Source organism: Cupressus sempervirens, chromosome 6 (genome assembly GCF_028749045.1).
Source record: "Cupressus sempervirens isolate cs-2001-9-10 chromosome 6, ASM2874904v1, whole genome shotgun sequence".
Taxonomy (NCBI): Eukaryota; Viridiplantae; Streptophyta; class Pinopsida; order Cupressales; family Cupressaceae; genus Cupressus; species Cupressus sempervirens.
Window position 1 is genome coordinate 24,836,518 of NC_143123.1, and position 12,136 is coordinate 24,848,653.

A 12,136-nucleotide genomic window follows, 5' to 3' on the forward strand; every position below is an offset into this window, starting at 1 on the left:
TATATGCATTTTATATATAGTTTGACATGACCCCTGGTCATGAATCACATCCTTTTAGATGTGTTATTATGTGCGCCAATACCATTAATCCATTGAGTAAATTATTTGTTATTATGTGTTATTATATTTATAGAATAAATTTTATTATTATTAATTGAATAGTTATATAACACATTAAATGTTATGATTAATTATGTTCCTGAAATCAATTATAGATGAATTAGTTCAATAAGATTGATTTATATGACATGAATTACTATTGTTTAAAACATAAATGTGTTCATAATTATTTGTGTCTATGACAATATACTTATTTTCTATTATCTATTATTCTGGCTCATGACAGATGTTTTTGAAGACATCTAACGAGACAACTCCAAATAGGGCGATTAAATCCTTTAACACGATCAGACCTAACAATGTGTTTTGGAACCTTTAGTAGGGTTGGCTCTTAACTAGCCTTGCTTCAATACAATGAAAAAGTGGTAGCAAGTTACTTGCGATTTTTCCTTAATTGGGTTTCCATGTTAAATCTTGATGTCATACTTGTGTGAATTTTGTTGTCATGTGTCATGCTATTTACTATTATATGTTTTTGCAATTCAGCTAACAATAAAACAAAGAACTAGGTACTGATATGAATAAGTTGAGTTACTAATGATTTCATATATTGAATGAGTAGATTCATGAGTTTGATTAGGTTGTTTGAAGTTGTTAAAATTTGAATTGGTACATCTTGACTCGAGGATAACTGATTCACCCCTCACCCCCCTCCCACTCCCCTCCCTCCCCCCCAAGTTATTCTAATCATTCTAAAAATAAGAACATAGGCATTGTAAAATATGTATATATTCAATTCATTTGACTGATATAACATTTCTATCCAATGAATTTTTGAAGCCTTATTTTCTCTTATACAAAGTACCTACATGAATAACTAACAAGAAATTAATTTGTATTTACTAATTTTAAAAATACATTAAGATACTTAATGTAATATTCCAACCCCACCCCTCCCCCCCGCTCCCCCCCTCTCTTTCCTTATTAAATTAATTTCAACAAGAGTGGAAGTTGCAAGGGTTATTAACATAACCCTCTAGAGATTTTGATGAAGTGCCTTTATCAATCCTCCTTGTTCAATTGAGAAACACTAAATTGATCGCATTAGTGGATCTCTCAACCAAAAAACCTAAAGTTGACTTCGCAAAATGAATTTTCTCACCTACTCTGCATAATGAGGCACATTTATTCTAGAATTATGTATCTCCTTCCAGTGTTTGTAATGCATCCTCTAGTCTTTATTTTAATATGCCCTTCCTTTTATTGTGTCTAACACCTCCTCTATTTCTTTGACAATAATCATCACTGATATGTTTTCTCATGAGATGTATTTCCTCTAATATTCCACATCTCCCACAAGTATATCATATGCCTCCTCGAGTGCTAGAGAAATAACATTTAAGTCAAATGATTTAAACCACATTTTTGCATGGACATATATTTGTTTGTGGTTTGTTGAACCCTTTCTTTGCAATCAAGTCCAAGCCATTGGCTATTTCATCAATCCTATGCTAAGATCTCATGAGACAATATTATTTTGTAGACTGCAGTAGATCAAAATATTCCTATCTCACTCACAACTCCTTTGGAGGTCCCAACTAATTTGCAACACCATCCATTTTTGTAGTATTTCACACATCAAAAAATGTCTTTTTATTTAGTGCAACAAATTTTGATCAATCTCAACCTTAACAAAAATAAAAATCATAGACATCACAATTTCCACAATAGTTATACTTCACCACCATTTCCTTTTATCTCAAAATTACATGTCACATGTGTAAAGGCTACAACAACAGTGATACCAAATACAAGAAGAAGAACATAAGAACCATAATAAAGTGATCAACTCAACCTTCATCAATACTTGTAATCCTCTAAAGGGATAGGGAAAATAAATTTCAAGGTATATGTCTCATGATCTTAAATTTGGTAAGATTGCACTTAAATTATTCACCTCTAAGACATTCTAATCACTAGATAATAGGATAATGCCACATGCATTTTTGTGTGAATCCCTTCAAACACAACCTCCCCTTGAGGAAATCAAAATGCATATAGACAATCATCTAAGTGTAATCAAGATAGCTAAAGAGATCTTGATTCTCACCCTTATAGTCCTCTACCTCAAAACTCCACAAACTATGTTACTCAGGGAGATTGGCCTCACCTATAGTCTTGTGCCTCAAAATTCCATAAACTATGTTACTAATTGAGGCTGATCTCGACCATTGAAAATGAGAAGTTCCCCAATATGCTATTAGTCATCTCTTTTGTTTGCATTTAGCATTCTATTAATGAAAAAGATCATGTTACTTTTTCTAATTAAAATTGACTAGAAAACCATTGCATTGATATTCTAAAGAAGCCTAATGATCATAGCACTCCTCCCCTACTAAAATAACCAGTACTACTTAATTTGGTTGTTTAGTTTGACCTCTTTGTACCAATCTTTTGTTATAGTCATGAATATACCATATACCATCTTTTTTATAAGATTATTTATTCTTAATGAATATAAAATTTAATAACAAATCTTGGTCTATATATTTTTTTGTAATGAAATTTGTATCCTTGTCTACATAACTTATGACTTTATAATCCTTTCGAGTTAGACCAAGACTAAAACCTCAAGTACTCATGGGTCCCTCTGATGAATATAGTCAAAATCATTTTATTAGTATTTTTCTATCTCTAGGACCATTGCATAGCATTTTTTCAATTGCTTTGGAATCCAAACCTAAAAACCTATTCTCAGGTGAAAGTAATGCAACTCTCAAGAATTATATTTGAAAGAAGAAAAACAAGTCTATTCAAATTATAACTATTGAAATCATTGAGGTATTTTACCCTAAACTAAGTATCTTAGAATTGAATGTAGATTTTTTTGTTATTCAATTCTTTTTTGGATTTATAACTTTCTTATATGCATGAGATATGTTATTCTTAAACATTATACTATAGGAAAATTGTTGAAATATTAAATGCATGTATTTATTTTCCCTTAGAGCCAAATGGCCACCTACCACTCCTAACGACCTTTACAGCAATCAGAAACAATGAATGTGGGTAGGTGACTTTTTCAAATCTGGAAAAGAGGGGGAAATATTTTTGGCAAGAGACAAAAGGAATGAATCAGTCTCATTTGATCAGTTGAAGAGTTGAAGAGTTCAATAGATTAGAAGTTGTAGAGCAGAGCAGAGAAGGAAGAAGAAAAGGAAGTCAATCGGCACATCAAGTTTAAGTGCAAAGATAGAATGAAGTTTGTTTCATGCCTGCAGTTACACATGTTTCTTCTTTTGGTGTTCTGTAAGTTGCTATTGTTATTTTGACCTATTAAAGCAGTGATTTCTCCAGGTGTTATTAGATGTAGCCATTAGAGCTACAAGTTTAAAGTTTAAAGTTTTTACGAGTTTAATTTTTTCAGGGTTATTTTAGGGATTTTTCTGGTTGAAGTTAAATGCCCCTAGATTTTGTAATTATTTACCATATTTGTATAGCAAGCAAGCAAGTAGGCATACTTGAATCTATTGTTCTTCCTCTATTTATTGCATTTGAGAAGTTTATTTTTAGAAGCTTCATATTTTGGCTCTCTTGTTTTAATGGTGGAAACATTCACATTGTAAATCTAGTCACTTAGTTCGATCTTTGTCTAGGTTATAACTTTGTAGTTTGAACTGAGCTCACTTGGTATCCATTTGTGCCAAGTTACCCTTCATGTGCCAATTTCACTCAGCTGCTTCATGTGTCGAGCTCACTCAACACATTTTCCTATCACTCGACATCTATTGGTGCCGAGCAAAATTGGCACTCGGTACCTTGATGTGCCAAGCAAAATTTTAAATTTGTAATCTTATTTTTTCACATGGTATCAGAGCTTAGAGGCCCCACATCCATAATGAGTTAGGGCATTTATTCTTCTAGGATATTTGACATGGCAAGAGATGTAGGAAAGATATGGTAGCAACCACCATCATTTAATGGACAAAATTATGATACATGGGTAGATAAGATAAAAACCATAATGGTTGCAAATGATTTGTGGGAGTTTGTGATTAATGGGTTCAATGATGTGACACACCCAACTCAGTATACTACCCTCTCAAATCCACAAAAGACTCAGTTGAAATATTCAAGGAGAAAAGATGCAAAGGCATTAAGTCTAATTGAGGTAGTGATGACAGAGACCATTTTTCCCAAGATTACAGTAGCCAATTATGCAAAGGAGGCATGGGATTTCCTTGAGATGAACTTCAAGGGAACTAATAAGGTCAGAGTAGTGAAGCTATAGATGATCAGAAGAGAGTTTGAGAACCTTCAGATGAAGAATAATGAACCTATTGTAGAGTTCAGCTCACGAATCTCCACTTTGATAAATCAGCTCAAATAAAATGGGGAAGAATATGATGAGCAGAGAATTATAGAGAAAATATTGAGGAGTTTACCTCAGAAATATGACAATCTTTTCATGACCATAGAAGAGGCTAAATACCTCTCCACATTGACCATGGATGAGTTGATGGGAACTCTTCAAACCCATGAACACTGGATAAATAGGTCAGCAACTACTTCCCAAGAGCAATCTTTCAAGGCTCAAGAGAATTCATGAGGTAGGGGGAGAGGTAAACATAGCTCTGGTAGAGGCTCAAGAAGCAAAGGTCATGGAAGGAATGGTCAAAGGAATGCTGGTGCAAGAAGCTTAAGAAGAGCAAGCAACCAAGAGGGACCAAGCACCTCTCAAAAAAGCTCTAGAGGAGGTAAGAAGAATTACAACTCCAATAAGAGTAATGTTGAATGCTAATACTATCATAAATATGGGCATTATGCAAGTGAATTCTGAAAGAAACAGGGTGATTAGTCAAAGAAAAATGCTAATTTGGCTGATGTGAACATGGGAAATGCAAATAATTCCATAGCTTTCATCATGTTCAATATTGGTGAAGAAGAAAACTCTAAGGTATGGTACCTAGATAGCAGATGTAGCAACCACATGAGTGCTAATGAAAGTTTATTTTCTTTCATTAATAAGACTTTTAAGTCTAAAATTAAAATGGGAAATAATGGAACCATTCTCATAGTGGGCAAAGGATCTATTATGGTCCACACCAAGCAAGGTGAGAAGAAAATACAAAATGTGTATTTTGCCCCTGGTATGAAGCACAACTTGATGAGTGTTGGACAACTCATTCAAAATGGATACAAGGTGCTGATGGAAAATGACAGGTCTATCATTTATGAGAAGGATGGGTGTAATAGATTACTTGCAACAATCCAAATGACAATGAACCGAATGTTCCCATTGAGAATAGAGACATGTTTCTCTTCTCAAGTCAATGTTGCACCTCCCAAGCATGCATGTACAATAGTACATCAGTAGTCAACTCTTAGGAGCATGATTGAAGACCCCTCCAAGCTTTGGAATCTCAGGTATGGACGTCTTGGCTTTGCTGGTTTAGATTTGTTGTCCAAGAAAAGAATGGTAGATGGTTTGCCAAACATTATAAATTCATATAAAAAGTGTGAGGTTTGCATATTGGGTAAGCAACATAGGCTTCCCTTTAATTCTAGAAATTCTAGAAGAGCTAGAGCACCATTAGAATTGGTGCATTCTAATTTAGTAGGCCCTATGCAAACTACTTCTATTGGGGGGAGTACTTATTTTATGACATTCATAGATGATTTCAATCGTAGGACATGGGTGTATTTTTTGAAGAATAAATATGAAGCATTTGACAAATTTGTTGAATTTAAATCCTTGGCTGAAAAAGAATGTGAACACTATGTAAAATTCTCACAGATAGAGGAGGGGAGTATACCTCCAATATGTTTGTAAATTTTTGCAAAAAAAAATGGCATAAGAAAAGAGTTGACAACCAGTTATACTCTGTAGGAAAATGGAGTGGCTGAGAGAAAGAATAGGACCATTGTTGAAATGGCAAGAGGCATGATGAAATCAAAAGGACTCCCAACTAAATATTGGGGATAAGTTGTAGCAACAATATTATACTTGATCAAAGGTGTCCTACAAAATTAGTACATGACAAGATTCCTCTTGAGGCTTCGTCAAAAGGTAGATGGATAGTTGAACACTTGAGAGTGTTCAGATGTGTAGCATATACACATGTGCCTAAGGAACAAAGGCAAAAGCTAGATGAAAAAGGTGTGAAGTGCATCTTCACAAGGTACAACTCAGAATCAAATGCCTATAGGCTATATGATCCAATTGACAAGAAGATCATCATTTCAAGAGATGTAGAGTTTCTTGAAAACCAATCATAGAATGGCTTGGCAGATGAATCCTTAAGCACTTCAAGTAAAGTGCCTACTACTAAAGAGGAAGAGGATGATATTGGTGATCAACAAGAAGATGGAGCAGCAAACATAGATTGTTGTTAGAAATAGAAAAAGAAATCTGTAAATAAGAAATACCAGGAAAGAATCTAAGTGAGTAAATGCATGAAAATATATTACCATAAAATAGGAGAGAGAAAGCTTCAAGCTCCAACACCATGAGACAAGATATTTGGAAAGGGGAAAGCAAAGAAAACCCCTTGTGACATTATGAGTGAGGCATGAAAAGCCTAAGAAGGAAGAGAGAGAGAGAGATAGAGAGCAATGCTCATACAATAATTGAGAAGAGGAAGAAACCTCATTGTTGTTGAATGAGAGAGGAGGGTCATCTCTTAAATAGAGATGAGAGAGAGGAGTTGGAATGTAACTCCCATGTCTATGAATGCCACCATTCATAAGTGTGTGAGGCCAAGTGTGAGATTCCTCTTAAGGAGGAATAATCTAAAATTAGAAATTACAATATATATTTGTCCTCACATATTCCACTAGATGACAAAATAAGATGTAGTGGAAAAAGGACAAAAAAGAAATATATTAGGATACCTTGGCTTATATCCTAATATATTACAACAATAAAGAAAGGAGTTCTAACCTTGGTTTATAAATACACCAAGGAAAGATTACAACTTCTAACACCCCCCTTTAATCTTTACTTGGGGTAATTACATCAAAGGGTATTAAACCCATAATTTACAAAAATCTACAACTTAATCTTCAATATGAAGTAATTTGATTGTCTTCAAGCCATATGGAACATTTGTAGATCCAAGAGAAGTACACGAGTCATTTGAATGTGATCATGTGGAAGCATAGACACCTCCAAGAAGGTTCCTTGATGGATCACCTAAAAAACAAAGAACAACAAGACAAATATCCACAAGTAGAATGCCATCATATATGCAAATTCGAAATCTTTTTGAATAAGGATAATAAAATTCTCATAGAGAAATAATGAGTAAAACATGTTACCACAAAATAATGGAGATAACCTGATATCAAGATAAATTATATGCTCAAAAAATTGTCAACAAGGACAAATTGAGTAAAAAGCTTGATCAATGCTCTCATGAAAAGAATATTATACTAATGCACAAATGACCACAGACAAGGCCAACTAATGATACGTGCATCATTGCATCAATCATGTGGATATAGACAGTCCACTTAATGAATCATCCCACTGCAAGTTAATGGGTGATCAATCCATAACATGCATGACTCATGATCTAAGCAATAAAGTATGCAGATCATTATCACATTAATATATGAAAATAAAGTAAAAGAGAGACATGCTGATCAAATTAGAATTATCATGATTTTTGTTAGGATAATCAAAAGAATGGATTATGAGGATATAACAACATATTGCCTTCAAATTGGATCAAATCATCTGAATTTGGAGGGAAAAAATCCAATAATAACATCCTCTTCATTGAGGAACAAACATGGAACAACATGGAGGAAAACTCCATAAAAATATTATCCTATCAAAATAGATAGGATCAAATGGAGGGAAACTCCATATAAAATGAGTGCATACCAATATAGGATGGAGGGATACTCCATGGGCCAAATAAGGAAACTATGTATCAGTTATACTGAGGGGACCTACATAGTTAACCTTGAAAAAAATTTGTTCCCTATGCAACTCAAAACAAATATCATATAAATCATGTATATCAATGGTATAAAACCATAAAGTGCCAACATGGGCATAGAACGATGCTATAAAAGCATAAAACTGCAACCATGAAGGCAATAGTCTAAGATTACTCATAATCCAATTAAGTAAAGTGATTTAAGGAAGATCAACTAAATATAGATATCAGGTATAAAACTCCATTGAGGGTAAACATGAGTATTTAATTCATTTTGCAAAGGTATATATTAATTTATGAAATATTATAGTCATAAATTATATATTTATCTGGGCATATATGTGGGCCCCCATATATACTCAAATAAATATACGAAAATAGATTGGTTAAAGAAAATAATCACCTTTCCATACTTAATATTTTGGAAAGTCACAATTTATAAAAAATCAAAATATTTACCTTGGTTCAAAAATATAATCTCAAAGTAATAAGAACATAAAGGCATGGGGCAAAAAGATCTCCCCATTTTTCTCATACTATGCTTTCAAGATTGGAAGAGATTCAAAAAGAATTTTTTTGAAATAAAACATTAAGAAAGATATAACTAAAAAAAATTTAGTAATTAATGATAGAGGTCAGATCTAGCAGATAAGAATATACTAAAAAAAGTTAAGAAACTTTTCTAAAAAAAATTTGAATAAAAGCTTGTAAGGATAGAATATTGCACTTGTCTGACAATGACTGATTACATGCCAAAAATAGGTTGACAAGAGGCAATAATAAAAGTAAATGATGCTTCTGTCACGAGCTTAAAAAAGAAAAAGAATCTTGCATGAAAAGACAAGAAAAGATGAGCAATGATCTATTTTTTAAAAAAGACAGAGAATAATAATTGCACAGAGAATATTCTAAACATGCAAGAGACAAAATTAGAAACTTAAAACGTCCAGACATGAAAAGACGAAAAAGCATAGTCTTTTTGATATCCTCTATGAAAAATTTCTCTTATTTCATGCAAGATATCATAGAGGATATCTTTGGTTAAAGACAATGAAATAGCTCTTATTTGCAACAGATTTTCAAGTGAGGTATAGATATATAAAAAAAATTAAATTCAAGAAATAAAATGGATTAAAAATATTTTAAAATATGAGTAGACTAAGATATGAATTTGAAAAAGATAGGAAAACCCTTTGGCGGCAAGCCTTCCAAAGGGGGTTAGATGAAAAATAATAGAAAATAAGAAGTAATCTGCACAAATTAGAGCAAACAGAAGTTAATCGGGTTTGGCGGTAAACCAGCCAAACTCAAAAAAAAAAAAAATCAATTTCTTCCATCTTAAGAAGATTAAAGAAGAAATTAGTGAAATCTCTCTCAAGAGTCTCCTTCGAATCGTACCTTCATGCAAACACTCAAAACAAAGATTAAACTGCTCTGATACCATGTTAGAAATAGAAAAAGAAATATGTAAATAAGAAATACCAGGAAAGAATCTAAGTGAGTAAATGCATGAAAAGATATTACCATAAAATAGGAGAGAGAAAGCTTCAAGCTCCAACACCATGAGACAAGATATTTGGAAAGGGGAAAGCAAAGAAAACCCCTTGTGACATTATGAATGAGGCATGAAAAGCCTAAGAAGGAAGAGAGAGAGAGATAGAGAGCAATGCTCATACAATAATTGAGAAGAGGAAGAAACTTCATTGTTGTTGAATGAGAGAGGAGGGTCATCTCTTAAATAGAGATGAGAGAGAGGAGTTGGAATGTAACTCCCATGTCTATGAATGCCACCATTCATAAGTGTGTGAGGCCAAGTGTGAGATTCCTCTTAAGGAGGAATAATCTAAAATTAGAAATTACAATATATATTTGTCCTCACATATTCCACTAGATGACAAAATAAGATGTAGTGGAAAAAGAAAAAAAAAAGAAATATATTAGGATACCTTGGCTTATATCCTAATATATTACAACAATAAAGAAAGGAGTTCTAACCTTGGTTTATAAATACACCAAGGAAAGATTACAACTTCTAACAATTGTAGACAAAGGCAAAAAGGGAAGTAACCCTTAACATGCTAAGCAACAGCTCCAAGCACATCAAGACAGCCTTGAGCTAGTATGTAAAATAGTAGTAGCAACAATACTAAGAATTCAAATCCCTCTCTCATCTTGCTATTGCCAAGAAAGACCAAGAGTCTAAGAGGGATATACCAAGATGAAAGGTATGAGGAAGATTATGATGAGAGTGTAAATTTTGCATTATTTTTTCATAGTGATCCAATAAATTTTGAGGAAGCTATGAATGAGGAGAAATGGTGTAATGCCATGGATGAGGAAATAGATGCTATTGAAAGGAATGAGACATGGGAGTTAACTACTTTTCCTCCTAAGAAACAAGTAATTGGAGTGAAATAGATTTATTAGACCAAGTGCAATGTTAAGAAAAAATAGATAGGCATAAGGCATGTTTAGTGGTCAAGGGGTACAAATGGTCAACAATATGACAGAAATTATGATGAGACATATGCCCCAGTTGCAAAAATGAAAATCGTGCATACTATCATAGCAATTACAGCCCAACACAAATGAAAGGTATATCAAATGGATGTGAAGTCTGCCTTCCTAAATGGTGTATTGAAGGAAGAAGTGTATGTGGAGTAGCCACCTGGTTATGAAGTTGCAGGTGAAGAGAACAAGGTTTATAGATTGAAAAAAACTTTTTATGGGCTCAAGCAAGCTCCACGGGCATGGTATAGTATGATTGGCTCATATTTGGTGAGCAATGACTTTAGCAAAAGTGATGGTGAGCCCACACTTTACATCAAGGCAAGAAATGGTAATGTGATGATTGTTGTCTTATATGTAGATGATTTTTTTTTATGAGAAATGATAATTTTCTAATTGGTGAGTTCAAAGAGGCCATGAAAAATGAATTTGAAATGACAGACCTAGGTCTCTTGAAGTACTTTTTAGGCATAGAAGTAAAACAAATGCATGATGGCATCTTCATCTCTCAAGAAAAATATGCAAGGCAGATCTTGGAGATATTCAAAATGCAAAACAGTAAGGCAACCCCAACACCAATAGCAGTAGGTCTAAAGTTGAGCAAAGAAGATTGCAACAAAAGTGTGAATCCAACACTATACAAGAGTATGGTTGGAAGTTTGATGTATTTGACTGCAACTAGGCTAGACATAATGCATGCAGTAAGTTTGATTTCCAGATTTATGGAAATACATAAGGATTCCCATTGGCAAGTGGGAAAGAGGATCCTAAGGTATGTGAATGGTACTAAAGGATTTGGAATTTTGTATATTGTAGAAAATTAATTCAAGTTGGTTGGTTACATGGATAGTGATTGGGGTGGAAGTCTAGATGATAGGAAGAGCACTTCTGGATACATGTTTCATATGGGATCGGGTGCAATTTCATGGGCATCCAAGAAGCAACCTATTGTTGCTCAATCTATAGTAGAGGCTGAATACATAGTAGCAAATGCAACAATATGTCAAGCTATTTGGTTAAGGAGGATCTTGACAGATTTGAATAAAAGACAAGAGGATGGAACCACAATTTATTGTGACAACATCTCATCTATTGCATTATCCAAGAATCTAGTATCCATGGGAGAAGTAAACACATAGAGATCATATATCCCTTCATTAGAGAGTTGATGGAGAATACAAATATCGAAATATAATTCTGCAAGTCTGAGTAGTAGCTACCAGACATATTTACTAAGCCATTAGGCATTGGAATTTTTGTACACCTAAGAGAGTGTCTTAGTGTAGTTGATTTAGATCATAAGTGATCCTTGTTTTTTTGGATTGAAACAAAGAGGGAGTGTTGAAATATTAAATGCATATAGTTGTTTGCCTTTAGAGACAAATGCCAACCTACCACTCCTGACGAATCAATCAGAAATAATTAATGTGGGTAGGTGAGTTTTTCAAATCTAGAAAAGAGGGGAAAATATTTTTGGCAAGAGACAAGAGGAACGAATCAGTCTCATTCGATCAGTTGAAGAGTTGAACAGTTTAGCAGATTAAAAGTTGCAGAGCAAAGCAAAGAAGGAAGAAGAAAAGGAAGTCAATTAGCAGATCAAGTTTAAGTGCAGAGACAGA